Source organism: Pongo pygmaeus, chromosome 4 (genome assembly GCF_028885625.2).
Source record: "Pongo pygmaeus isolate AG05252 chromosome 4, NHGRI_mPonPyg2-v2.0_pri, whole genome shotgun sequence".
Lineage (NCBI taxonomy): Eukaryota > Metazoa > Chordata > Mammalia > Primates > Hominidae > Pongo > Pongo pygmaeus.
This window is the reverse complement of record NC_072377.2, coordinates 175304695-175318127: the sequence shown is the minus strand read 5'-3', so window position 1 is coordinate 175318127 and position 13433 is coordinate 175304695.

Sequence of the window (13433 nt, the reverse complement as noted above, 5' to 3'; positions counted from 1 at the left end):
GTCTGCTGTTGGAGCCAGCTCTTTTATTGCCAAAGGACATTTAAATGGAAAACAGCACATCTACCAGAATAAGTGTGTCCTCAGGGAAGGAAGTAGAATTCTGGGCTATGGTGCCCCGACAACACCATGAACCAAAAATCTGACTTCATGGCCCCCTTAGGGGCTGGTCTAGGGTGGAAAGAGAAACATAACATCACAGCAGAAGGTTTGCAACTGAAAGTTCATCTTGTTAAAAGACCTAAGACCATGTTCTCTTCTGGATATATAGTAGAAATGATGCTTTGGTTAATATTTTTAATATTAATGGAATGAAATGAAATGGAATGGAATGAAACAAAATGTCATTCTTCTTTTTAGAAATCTCCAAATATCCCATTTATGGTTACCTTCTGGCATGCCCAATACCAGTTTGCAGTTTTAGGCCCAGCCAGCTTAAGAATTACCTGAGGAGTTTGTTAATGGTGCAGACACCTGGAATCCCCAGGGTGGCCTGGAGATCTGAGCCAGGGGGACTCAGTGAAGCCCCAGGATTTGTGTTTTCCCTAAGCTCACCAGCAAGGGAACCTCTGCCCTGGTGGCTAAGCCTGGGTTTGCCTTTCCCTTGCCGTGGAGAAGGCTTTGTAGGACAAGCTCGGTGAAAATAGTCCCTGTTACACCAAATAAAATTTCACAGGGAATGTTAAGAAACACTGAATTATGAAACATAGAATATAGTAAATATTTAAGGAAATTAACTCATATGGGGATCTCTTCCCCTGGACACAATTGTTACACTGGCTAGAAATCATTCTTAGCAGTTTAACAGGTCTCTTAAGGACCCCAAGTAAACAAAAGGTTTGTTATATTGGCTCAAATTATTGTGCCTATTTAGTAACAATTCTGGCTAATGTGTCCTGAGGGCCCACTGGGTACCTGCTCTATGCTATAAGATTTTGACACCCGATTCAATTTAAACCTCATCAGGATGGGACAGTATGATTCCATTTCACAACTGAGAAAACTGAGGTTCAGCAAGATCTTGCCCAAGTCAAGATCAGTATTCAAACCAAGGTCTGTGTGATCCTAGAGTCTATTAATCTCTGTGCTGTGTGTAATAGGATCAGCATGGGATTTCTTCATTTATTGTTCTGTCCTACTGATATTCACACTGGCCACCCCTGGTATGAGCCAGATTTACTGAGGTTTCTCTGGGGCTTCTCTCAGGTGGGTAATGGAGCCAATTGCACGGCCTGCCATCCATCATTTCATGGAAAACAGGTTAAGAGGACACTAAGGCAGCTGTGACATGAGGAAATGTCACAAAATGACAACACATACCCTCATGGCCAACTGGCAGGAACCAAAATGAAAACTGTGCGCAGAACAGTGGAGTGAGATGTAGCAAAATTATAGAAGTTCCTATCCTTGAGCTAGCAAACTGACATCTGGCAATTTATCCTAAAGAAGTAATCATGGCTGTGTGCAGTGGGTCAGCTAAAAGAATGCTCATTTCTGGGTTATAATAATGAAATTTGGAACCAATCTAAACCGTAGGGAATTACTGAAATAAATTTTAGTACCTGCATACAATAGAGCACTCTGCAGCCGTTTCAAAGCTGCTTTGAGATGACATTCAGCCACATGGAAAGCTGTTCATAATATGTTGCATATATGAAAACGGATTTAAAAAACCACAGAGGTATTAAATTAAACAAGCAGGAAGCCTCCGCACTTTGAGTTCCTCCCTAACAAACTACACCCTAACTTAGTACATAAACAAACTGAAACTTAGGAGAATACTTTTTGTAACAAATAGCTGGTTTCAGCCAATCACAAACAGCTGAGCTTCAGCCAATCATGGACAATCAGTTCATCGCACCAGGCCCAAACAAGGCAGATGTCTAGCTGTAGCCAATCAGGTGATTTATCTGCTTTGTTTCCATGTTCAGCCTATAAAAGCTCAGTGCTCATGCTCCTGGGCTCCCAGAACCTCTTCTGGTTCTGAGTGCTGTGGATTAGTGAATCATTCTTTGCTCAAATAAACTCTGTTAAATTTAATCTGGAAATTTAAAGTTTTCCTCTAACAGAGGTTATAAAGAATTCTATGAAGATGGTACTCTCATTTTGACAGTGAGAAAGATTTTTTTACTTGAAGAAAGGAAATACCAACATTTTAAGTTTCTAATTTTCATTATTCTTTTTCTTGCCTGTATTTTATTTATGTTTCCATAATGACTCTGTTTTACTTTTACAGGTAGAAAAAAATCCATAACTTTGTTCAAAGTAAGAAATGATGGTCACAGACAACTTGAAGGGATTTGGATGGTGCATCTATATGAAACCATCTTCCCCCCACCCACCTCTTCTGGCTGTCTCACAGACCTCAGTCTTCTGCTGCAGTTCAGAGCTCCAGACAGTGCCAGTGATTCACTACATCCTAAACAGGGCTGTCTTAGAGTCTTCCTGGAAATGCAGAAATCCCCAGGCCATGCATGCCCCAAAGTGATGATGTCACAGGGAGTCTGGTTTCCCTGCTTGTCATTGAGCAATCCTAGGGTGCTCTCAACACATGTGCTTCTGATTCTCCAACCCTTGCTGCACCTACAGATCCCCAAGAGGAAGTTGAAGAGTCACCCAATCTGGAAGGATTCTCACACCCTAGAGAGTCAGAAAAGGAAATGAACATGTGTTCTGCTTTCCCAGGGTCCATGGCCGGAGGGCTGCAGCGGCCTCATTTATTCATTTGTGCCAGGCACCCTGTTAATCATGGAGATACCATGTTGACCTGCCTTCAAGGAGACCATATTCTAGTGGGAGAGCTGAGCAGCGAGCTGGCCATGTGTAGACGGTGCTACATGAAAGGTAAGTGCAGCCCACCCTGGAAGCACTTAGGAGGGACACTTCACCCATATTTGGAGGTTCTGAGAAGTTTTCCAAAGGACATAATGCTCAGCATTGATAGAAAAGAGAATTAGGGAGGAGTCATTGGCACAATCTCATAGAAGGAACGGGATAATGCTGGAAGATGCCTTTTCGCAATCTACCATTCATGACTCATGAATAAGGGTGATTCTGCAGTCACTTACCAGATCAATAGGGTCTGAGGGCCCTGAGTCTGATTGTGGGGCCCCAGAACCCTAGTCAGGTGACCAGATAGAATCTGAGAAGAGCCAGGAGGAATCCAGGAGCCCAGGGGAGGGAGGGTAAGCAAACTCAAAGCCAGGCATCAGGTCTGACCAAGCCTCCAATGTGAAGGTGGCTGGGCAGAGAGGGAAAATCTGCGTGTGAGACTGTGGGTAGGGGTGGAGAGGGTGTAGCGGGAGGAAGAACCAGCTGCAGAGGGACAGCGGAGAGCGAGACAGAGGTGTGGCTTGGCAAAGTCCCCAGGAGAAGCCAGACGTAGTTGCTGCTACTGCTATCTGTCTCGGCTGGAATTGTTCTTTCATCCTCCTCAGACTTTGGTGTCAGCAGGAGTAAACCACAAGCAGGCATAGAGGGAAAAAAAGGACAAGGATTGAAGAGTGGCTTGACATTAAGCATAAGAGAGGAGATGGTATACATGACTTAATAAAGGAAGGCTGGAGATGAATGAAGATGCCCCTAAGTGGCATGGGGATTTCTGCATTTCCAGGAAGACTCTAAGCTACTCAGAGATTCAAGAGATCTGCACCACTCAGGGATTTTCTCCAAGGTCAGCCGCGTACCTCCCCAGTTTCTGACACTCTGCCTCAATCCAAGGCTCTTTCCTAACCTGGATCCCGCCTCCGTCCCAGGGGAGTGTTTCCTTACGGCTGTATTTGGCACCCATCAGCATGCAGCAACCTATTGTCACTCAATTCCCAACCAGTCAATGAAGAAGCCCCTACACTGGGCTCACTCTGGGCTTGTTTCAATGGGACCACAACAGTTGTCCCATCCAGCATTACTTGATTTGTGCATTTATTTCCCATTCATTGCTTTTGCTCCCACTGCTTGAATAGAGTTAGTTATTTGTGGGAAGGACCCTGTCTGCCTCACTCATCACTATAATCCAATGCTTAGAACAGTTGCTGGTACATAGTATGTCTCAATTTAAAAATTACTGAATGAATGAATGAATGATTGTGTATGGGGGAAAAGAAAACAAGCTTCAGAATCAGATGCAGACAATCCTAGGATTGAGCCCAACTCCACCCTTGGGGTAACCTGTAAGCCCAGCATCCTGATTTGTCAAATGGGATATGAAGGACTGTGGGTTTGCAAAGTGCCTCATATCAAATAAGTATTCTAAAAGGTAGTTATTTTCTTTTATAATGATTATAAAGAATGAGGGGAATTGTGCTGTCATACCAGAGGCAGGATGGAGTGAGAGCCCACCCTGCTGACTGGGCAGCAGGAGGCTGGAGAAGCACACCATCTTTATTGGTCAGGAAGGGGAGGAGAGAAGGAGCAGGATGAAATGGCTGGCTCTAAAGACCGCCAACCCATTACACAGAGGAAAGGGAAGCCTGAGCTCCCAGGTTGCTCTACTCTAGAGGGCAGATTTAGTGAGGTTTCTCAGAGCATTCCCTAGGCAAATACCAGAGCAGAGAGCATGCCCCCTATCATTGCTCAGTAGCACCTATGTTTGGTGGGGAGGAGGCTTATCTTGACTTAGCTCTCTCCCCCCAACTGCCCTCATTAGCCCCAGGCATATGTCAGTGTCTTTGCATCTTACTATGCAGACCACCCTGATGTAGAAGCCAGATGGAGCATCTTGGCTTCCTGCTCCTTTTCTTTCATATGACGCAGAAAAGTCTCTGGGTATTGCAGTTGGGCCAGACCTGCAGAAAAAGAGAACATTCAGTTGAACAGAAGAACATATTCTGGAGAAAATGGGGAAGAGAGTGAAGACACAGCTGGTTCAAGGGAAAAATGCCAACTGAGCACAGAGAGAAAAATGCCTGCTGAGAGCTCTACAAATAAAGAAAAAACTTACATAAAATGGTGAGAAGCACAGGAGAGGACAGGGCTGGGACTGGGAGGCTGAAGTTCCAGGACTGGTTCTGCATTTGCTGCTGTGTGACATTGGGCCAGTGACTTCCCATCTGTGGGCTTCAGTTTTCTCAATTATCATCTGTTCTCCTGCTTTCTCTATAACATTCATTTATTGATTCCTTGATTCAAGAATATTTCTTAAGCACCCAGTTTGTGCCAGGTACAGCTGTCAGTGCTAGTGATTCAGCAATGAACAAAGTGGACAAAAAGCACATCCTTATGTGAGCCCTCATGTGTGCAGCAAACACAATCAGTGAAATATGGTGCAGGTTCATTTGCGATAAGGAGAAAACAGAAAGCACAGAAGGGGTCAGGCAGTCTAATCTGGAAGGGTGACCTCTGAGTCAAGACATAAGGAGGTGAGGGAGTGAGCCAGGACGACATCTGGGCAAAGCCTGCTCCAGGCAGAGGGGAGAGCCAGTGTGAGAGCTGCCCTGAATGCAAAGCCTACCCACTGCCCCTTCTTTTGGTGTCTCCACTGGCCTGCTGGCTGCAGCAGCCTTCTATCAGACCTCTCAGCCTCCATCTCCTTCCCTGGGGTCTTCTAGCCTCACATGGCCAGCCAGGGTGACTCTAAAACATAAGTCAGACCCCATCACGTCCCTGCTCAAAACCCACCAGGTGCTCCCACCACATTCAATGCAGTGCAAGTCCTCACCATTGTCCTCTAGCATCTCTCCAAGCCCCATCTGCCTCCTCTCTCCTTCACTTGCTCCTTTCCAGCTACACTGGCCTCTGCTGTACCTGGGACATGCCAAGCAAGCCCCAGCCTTGGGGTCTTTGCTCACAGCCTCTGCCTGGATGTTCTTCCCCCAGTTATCCACAGGTCTGGCTTCCTGACTTCATTCAGAGGCCACCCTCTCAAGAGGACACCCTTGACTGTCTTGTCTAAGCAAGACCTTGTCACATCCAACCACTCACCTGGCTTTATTTTTCCTTACAGCATTTATCATGACCTCCCATCATTTTATATATTTATAATAGTAGATATAATCAATGGATCAGATGTTTATTATGTGATGGACACTGTTCCAAACATCCTAGAATTAATCATCTTCTCCCAAACTCCTTGAGAATGGTATTGTTATTGACCACATTTTATAGATCAATAACCCAAGATAGAGAGAGGTTAAGAAATTTGCTCAAGGTCTCCCATCTGGTGAGTGTCAGATCAGGATTCAAATCCTGGAGCTTCCATTATGAGCCACAACACTCTAGACCAGGGCTGCCCAGTAGAACTTTGCAATGACGAAAATGTTCTGTGTCTGCACTGCCCGAAGTGACTGCCACTGGATACATGTAACTGTTGAGCACTTGAAATGTGTGTGACCAAGGAACTGAATTTTGAATTTTATTGCATTTCCATGACTTTAGATTAAAATAGCCAGGCTAGTGGCTACCAAATTGTACATAGAGCCCTAGCACCTCTTATTTGCTCCTTTGTTAATTTCTGTCTGCCACATAAGGATGAAACTGGCCTATGCATTAGTTTCCTCATTTTACAGTAAGGGAAACACCCCTGGCACAAAGTAAATACTCAATGCTTATTAATCACCATCATCATCACCATCATTATAACATTATCATTATTAGTCTCCACAAGACCGATGACTTTATGTTTGTTCACTCCTGAATCCCATTACATTCTTTAGCACATAGCAGGTGTTCAATAAATATATTACGAATGAACGAATAAGTGAATTGAGTTAAATGTGGCACTTGGATAAGGATAAACTCTCACAAACTCAAACTCTCTCTCAAGGGCTAGGCGGGAACTGTAGCTGAGTGAAGCGGGGTGATACAAGATCATGGGGAGGATTGAGGGTAAGGTGAACAGAAGAGAAGATGTCCCAGCTAAATGCTTTCAAAGTGATTTTTGGGGACTGGGAACAGCAAGGAGCAGTGTGGTTCAAACGGAATGCCCCTAGCTAGAAGACACCCAGGGCCTGCCACTTTGGAGCTAAGTCCCTTTAAAGGCGTTTGTCCCTCCACAATGACAAGTATCTGGTTCCATTCCCCAGAGATTCAACTCTAGACATGCCACAGTCTTAATGAGCATCCTGTGTGTGTAAAGCAATCCAGGCGCCAAGGCCCAGAACAGCGGTGACATAGGGAGTGCTCAATGAAGGCATACTTGTTCCTGTCCTCACTCAGTGCAGAGGTTCATGGGGAAACTGAGTGATGCTTCCGAAATTACATGTGCCAAAAACAAAAAAAAATAATAAAGATAAAGGAAGAGAAAAGCAAAAGAAATGCAGCTGGCTTGTGAAACAGGAGCATCCGTCTGGGAAGCAGGCCATGGAGTTGACAGCAATGGCAGGTAAAGGGCCCGGCACCATGTACGCCCATGTGTGGAAGGAAGTTATGCTTGGACAGGGTTTAGCTCAACAGGCAGCACCTACAGCTGGCCTTCTTGAGCTTACCCTGGGGCATTCCTTTGTTTCTTGAATAGAACAGCAGGTAAAACAGTCCACACTACTTAAGCTCCTATTTCGTTCTCCCTCCGGCCACGTGCAGTTGTGTTTATGTAAGTTTCACGTGCTTATGACGTGAACTCCACGTTGGCAGGAACTTACCAATATTACTTCACCTCCATTAGCCTTCCCTCGATGGCTGGAGAGCCATGTGAGTGCTGCTCTAGGACTCAGCCTGTCCCATATGAGTCACAGCTGTGTGATCTTGGCCCTCCCTGCCACTGACTAGGTCATAGAGTCCAGGGTGCTGATTTTCAAGCCCTTCCACCTTAAAAATAGTACCTGTCATTCAGCGATTCTCAGTCACAAGAGGCTCTCAGCGGCTCTACAGCCAACAAATGTGGTTGGTTTGTCCTTTTTTTTTTTAAGTTAGGTGATGTATTTCTTTTCTATTGCTGCTGTAACAAATTACCACACATTTAGTGACTTTAAAACAACACTAATTTATTACCTTATAGTTCCAGAGGTCGAAAATCTGCAACAGTTCTCCATGGGCTAAAATCAAAAGCCGTGTTGCTTTCTGAAGTTTCCAGGAAAGAATCCCTTTCTTCGCTTTCCCCGGTTCTAGAGGCCGCTCACTTACCTTGGCTTGTGGCTGCATGCCTTCATCTTCAACATCAGCAATGTTGCATCTCTGTGCCTGGCTTCCATAGTCGTATCTCCCTCTGATGCGTCCTTCTCACACCTCCCCTCTTCCACTTTTAAGGGCCCTTGTGATTACACTGCACCCACCCAGATATTCTAGGCTTGTCTCCCTATTTTAAGGCCAACTGATTAGCAACCTCAAATCCATCTGCAACCTTAATTCCCCTTTTCCATGTAACTTAACATATTCAGATTCCAAAATGAAGATGTGGACATCTCTGGGGGGGGTCAATATTCTGCCTACCACAGTTGCCACATTTTTCTTTTTGATTTTTTTTAAACATAATATCTAGCTTTCTACCTTTTCTTAAACAAAGATCTGGCAACACAGGACCCAAATTCTTGCCTAATGTGCCCCATTACAGTATGGCAGCAATGCGCTTGGATTGAGCTGCTCCCTGTTTGCCCCAGGCCCCACCCTGCCTTACTGCACCCTCACACAATGCCCAGAGTAGGTTGCATTAGGCGGTCAGTTATCCCATCAGACCTGCTTCATTCGTTTGCATTTCCCCCTGGCCTTATCAGCCTTTGAGCCTGTAGCACCTCCTTGTAATTATTAGGAAAACCCAACTCTACACTTTTGCTATCTGTTTACATCAGAAATATCACAGAGTACTGCATGCCACTGGTGCACACCCACATGTGATACAGGAGAGGGGAGCTCAGGGTTATCGCCAACCCAGGGATGCACAGCAGTGGAGAACCAACTGTTACTCAGGGCTGGTCCCTGGGGAGGGATGAATGAGTCAGACGTGTTCATGGTAGTGAAAACTGCCAGCAAGGACACCATCTATAGTGTGCCAGGGGCTGTGATCCATGCTTCTAATTCTCTTTCACTGAATCCTTACAACCACTCAATGAGATCCATGTTATTGTTTAGCTTTTCCCATACCCCCATGGCAACTGTGGCACAGAGAAGTAAGTTGCACAAGGTCACACAGCTGAGTGTAACAGAGTTGGGATTCAAACATGTTATTCTGACTCCAGAGTCTGCGTCTTGACTCCTGTAGGTTCTGTCTCTAAAAGAAAAACATATCTGTGGTTTGAAACTTTTGACGGGTTGGACTTGGGAAGAAAAGCTAGACCAGGGAGGATTGTTTTGCCAAATCTCCAGAATGGACTTGAGTCCCTCTGAGAATCCAGGTTCACACAGGAAGCCCCCAGAACAGGAACAAAGGCCCTCCATAAGGGGACACTGCAGTTTTGTGAAATTCTGGCCTTGAGTTGTTTAGGACAGACTACCTAAATCACAAGCCTGACCGTCAGGGAGCACAAGACCCTGGTGAGATGGCCTGAAACTCTGCAGTAGATAGCAAAGAACAATGGCAGGGCTGAGGGGGATGAAACAGGGCAAGTCTGTTTATAAGAATCTGACACTTCTGCTGGCTAGTCACATGTTTAATTTAGAGCTATGAGCCTATACAGTCTCCTTGGTTTAAAGATAAAGTGGACCCTCCAGTTCCAGTAAGGGCAGGATAAGGCAATGCTCTGAAGAGGCCTCATGAGTGGGAATGAAAAGTTGCTGGGCTCAGGGAACATAAGCTATTGGCATGTGCTCAAACTATCCCCACCTGAGTTACATTTGGAGTTTCTGGCTGTGACAAAAAGTATTCCAATTTTTTGCTAAATGCAAATACAGTCACCATTTGTCACAAGCAAGGAGCAGGAAATTCTGCTTTGGTGGAGCAGATGAAACTCTGCAGGAGGAAAACAGACCAAGGCATCAGTATAATGGGGTTAGAACTCTGTGACTGGGGATCCCATGTTTCCATTGCCAGGGGCAACCCCAAAGTCTGCTGCCCATCCCAACATATCACAAGCAGCATCCCTTCCACTTCCAAAAACATCCTAGTTTGGCAGATCACATGTACCATCACCCTCTGATGATATTCCATGAAAGCTTTTCAGAATAAATTCTTGATATCAGATTATTTTTATTTATTTATTTTATTTTTTTGAGACAGTCTTGCTCTGTCGCCCAGGCTGGAGTGCAGTGGCACAATTCCAGCTCACTGCAACCTCTGCCTCCCAGGTTCAAGGTATTCTCCTGCCTCAGCCTCCCGAGTAGCTGGGACTACAGGCACATGCCACCACGCCCGACTAATTTTTGTATGCCCCATCTCTACTAAAAATACAAAAAAGGATTATTTGTTTCTTTTGCTTGGGTTTTCAAAGAGAGGTGAACTGAAAATTAATCCGCCACTGAGAGGAGCATAGACTAAAAGGAAGCTCTAGAAATTGTCTGGGGGATGGAAATGAACTTGTAGCATCTCCATGTCAGATATGTCAGACACAGGACAGACATGTAACACAAGCAACTTCATGTGTCAGCAAAAGCATGTGAAGTGGGATGTTAAGTTTTATCAGTCCCTTTTAAAGATGAGGAAACTTTAAAAGGGGCTCAATGTCGGACACCCAGCTGATGGCATTGCTTGAGTAGCAGGGGCCCGGGACCTCCCCATCTCCCAGTCCGTGACTCTTCCTTACTCCAGGATACCTCCTTTTCCCCCTTGAGACTGTTTGGACAAGTTAAAGGAGAATGGTCTATGTATGTGGAAGAGCTGGGGTTTTGGTTGCAAGCAACAGAATCTAACTCTGTGCAACCTGAGCAACAAAGTTACTTATTGGAAGGATATAGAGGCGTTCGCATACTCAAAAGAACGGTTTTGTTATTTGTTTGTTTTTTTGAGACGGAGTCTCGCTTTGTCGCCCAGGCCTGAGTGCAGTGGCGCAATCTCGCCTCACTGCAAGCTCTGCCTCCCGGGGTCACGCCATTCTCCTGCCTCAGCCTCCCAAAGGACAGTTTTAAGAGCAGGCTTGGAACATGCAGGAGCCAGGCAACTTCAGGGTCTCCATAGCAGGAGCAATTCAGGCTTCCTTGAGGCCTCAGGCTGGAATGAATGAAAGCTTGTGGTCATTTTCCTCCCTTATTTTACTCTTTTCCTCCACCACCCTTACCTCCCATCTGCAACTCAGCCTGACCCAGCCAACCTCTGCAGCCCTCAGCAGGTGTCTCTCTACGTGCAGGATACAACTGAGGGACTCTGTGAGCCTGCAAAACTCATGTACCATTAGATTGCTAGGCTTAATTATTTTTAATTAGAGAAAAATGTATGCAAACCAAGGATCATCATTTTAGAAGAACTCAAAAACAAAATATCCTGTCTTTCCTAATAAATATGGTTGAAAAGACCTGCTCTAGGTGAGTATTGATAATTCATTTTGTAACATTTCTATTCTTGGAAGGTGCCATCTTTTGGTGGAAAGTCTTAGTGTCAGACATCTGGTTTCAAATCCCACATTTTACCTCTGATGAACTGTGAGGCCTTGGAAAAGCATTTGGTCTCCCCAAGCCTTTGTTTTCAATCTATAAAGTGAATATGTATGACTCTATCCCCCTTTCACAAAGAGCAGTTACGAGGGCTATGTGACATCACACACACAAGGACCTAGCCTTTCTTTTCGCCAAGCCCTTGCAACCTCGTGGAAGGGTTGGTAGACAAATTACATGCAATCAGGATGTGCCCACTTCTCAAACATACTCCGAACCTCTCATCTATGCTGTTCTCATTTACTGCAAGCCACTTCATCTTAGGAACGTGCTTGCACTTTCTGGGCCCACAGCTCTTCCTTGTGGAGAAGCAGCTGAAGTTGGTTGCAGGTGCCTTTGCTGACTGGGGATAAATTTCATTTGCTTTATTTTCTGGCACCCCTTCCCACCCCCTAGAAACCATGCCTTCTCCAGCTTGCCAAGGAAGAAGACAAGGATTTTTCTATTAAGTTGAGAAGCTTGTTACCCTCTCTCCGGCCCCCAGCCCCCACTCCACCCCGCTTGCTGGCATTTGGGGAATTTCCCTTCACAGCAGAGCTATCTGGGTTCAGGCTGCCAAAGTCAAAAATAGGGCAGCCAGGGAGGGGAGGTTTGACAGGAAGTCCAAATAAGTACTTCCTCCTACCCACCTTTGAACTTCTGAGGCAACGTAGCTAAAACAGCAGAGCAAGGGACACAGAGAAAGGGGATGAAAGAGTTTTTTTAAAAGAATGAAATTGTCAACTGGGAGGAAGTGGAAAATATTGCTTCTCGTTGCCTTGCACAGGCTGGCCGGCTCATGTTTTCCCCATGCGGTCTCCCAGGACGGAGGAGGTCAGAGCTGTGTCCAGGCTTGGGGGCAGGGAGTTCAGTGACTGTCGAGGTAGAGTGGAGTGTGGCCTGCAGGAGGGCTCCTATGGGGTTGCTGCATGGGCCCCCTCCCCACCGCCTTCCACCCACGGCCTGCAGGAGTGCTGTGAGCACTGGCAATCTGCATGGACGATGCTTTGCACGGGAGGCAGGTCTCCCCCTGCCTGCACACTCTTTCTGAGGCTGGCTTGCCGAGTTCTGGGCCTTCTTGTGTGGCTGCTGGAGTGTGTGGGCCCCTCTGTCCAGCAGAGCAGTCAGGACCCCTTCCTGGTTCTGCTTGCTCCACTGGACTCATGTGGTGGAGCCCTCTGCCATCCACAAGGATCCCAGGCATGGAGGGTGCTCCCACTGCCTGCCTTAAGGATGGAGGGGAAAATTGCCCCCTCTCTCTGTGAGGATGACAGCTGCAGCCTTTGCTTCCATGCAGGCCCTCTAGAAAGTTCCAATAGCAAGGCACTTCAGCCTCTGGTGATAAATCTGAGACATTAAAAAGTTGGTGGGAGTGAGGATGGGTGGACACAGGTGAGGGCATCCTCCGACTGCCTGTGGTGTCTGTCCCACGTCAGCATCCTCTCTGGGCCACGTGCCACCACCTTATTCTCTCTCCCATGGTCAGGACCCTCTGTCCAAGTCAAATTCAAATAAGCACTTCCTCCCACCCACCTTCTAACTTCTTGTCTTCCTCTCCTAAGAAGGTCAACACATTCTCGTCTGTAAAGTCCCTGCTTTCCATTCTCCCCGTCCCTAAGCATCAACTCCCCAGACCCTTCCTCCAACCCCACACACAGAAGTTGCAACTCCCAAGCCTCTTCTAAGGACTTGTGCATTTCTCTCGCCTCTAGAATCAGCAGTGAAGGAAGGCAGTTATCTGCCCACCTGATTCTGCTGTGGGTCAGATGGAAAGGGAGGGAGCTGGGAGTCTGGACGTGGTGGGTGGGGTGGGGAGGAGATTCGGGCGATGCCCTGGGCTGCAGTTTGCTGCTCCCACATCCACTCTCACAATCTGACACAGCCTCCCTGCAGGTACTGCTTTCTTGTCCACAGCCTCCACTGGTTGTGCAGTAAATGTTCCTATCCCTTGGCCAGATGCGGTGGCTCACACCTGTAATCCTAGCACTTTGGGAGGTTGAGGCGGGCGG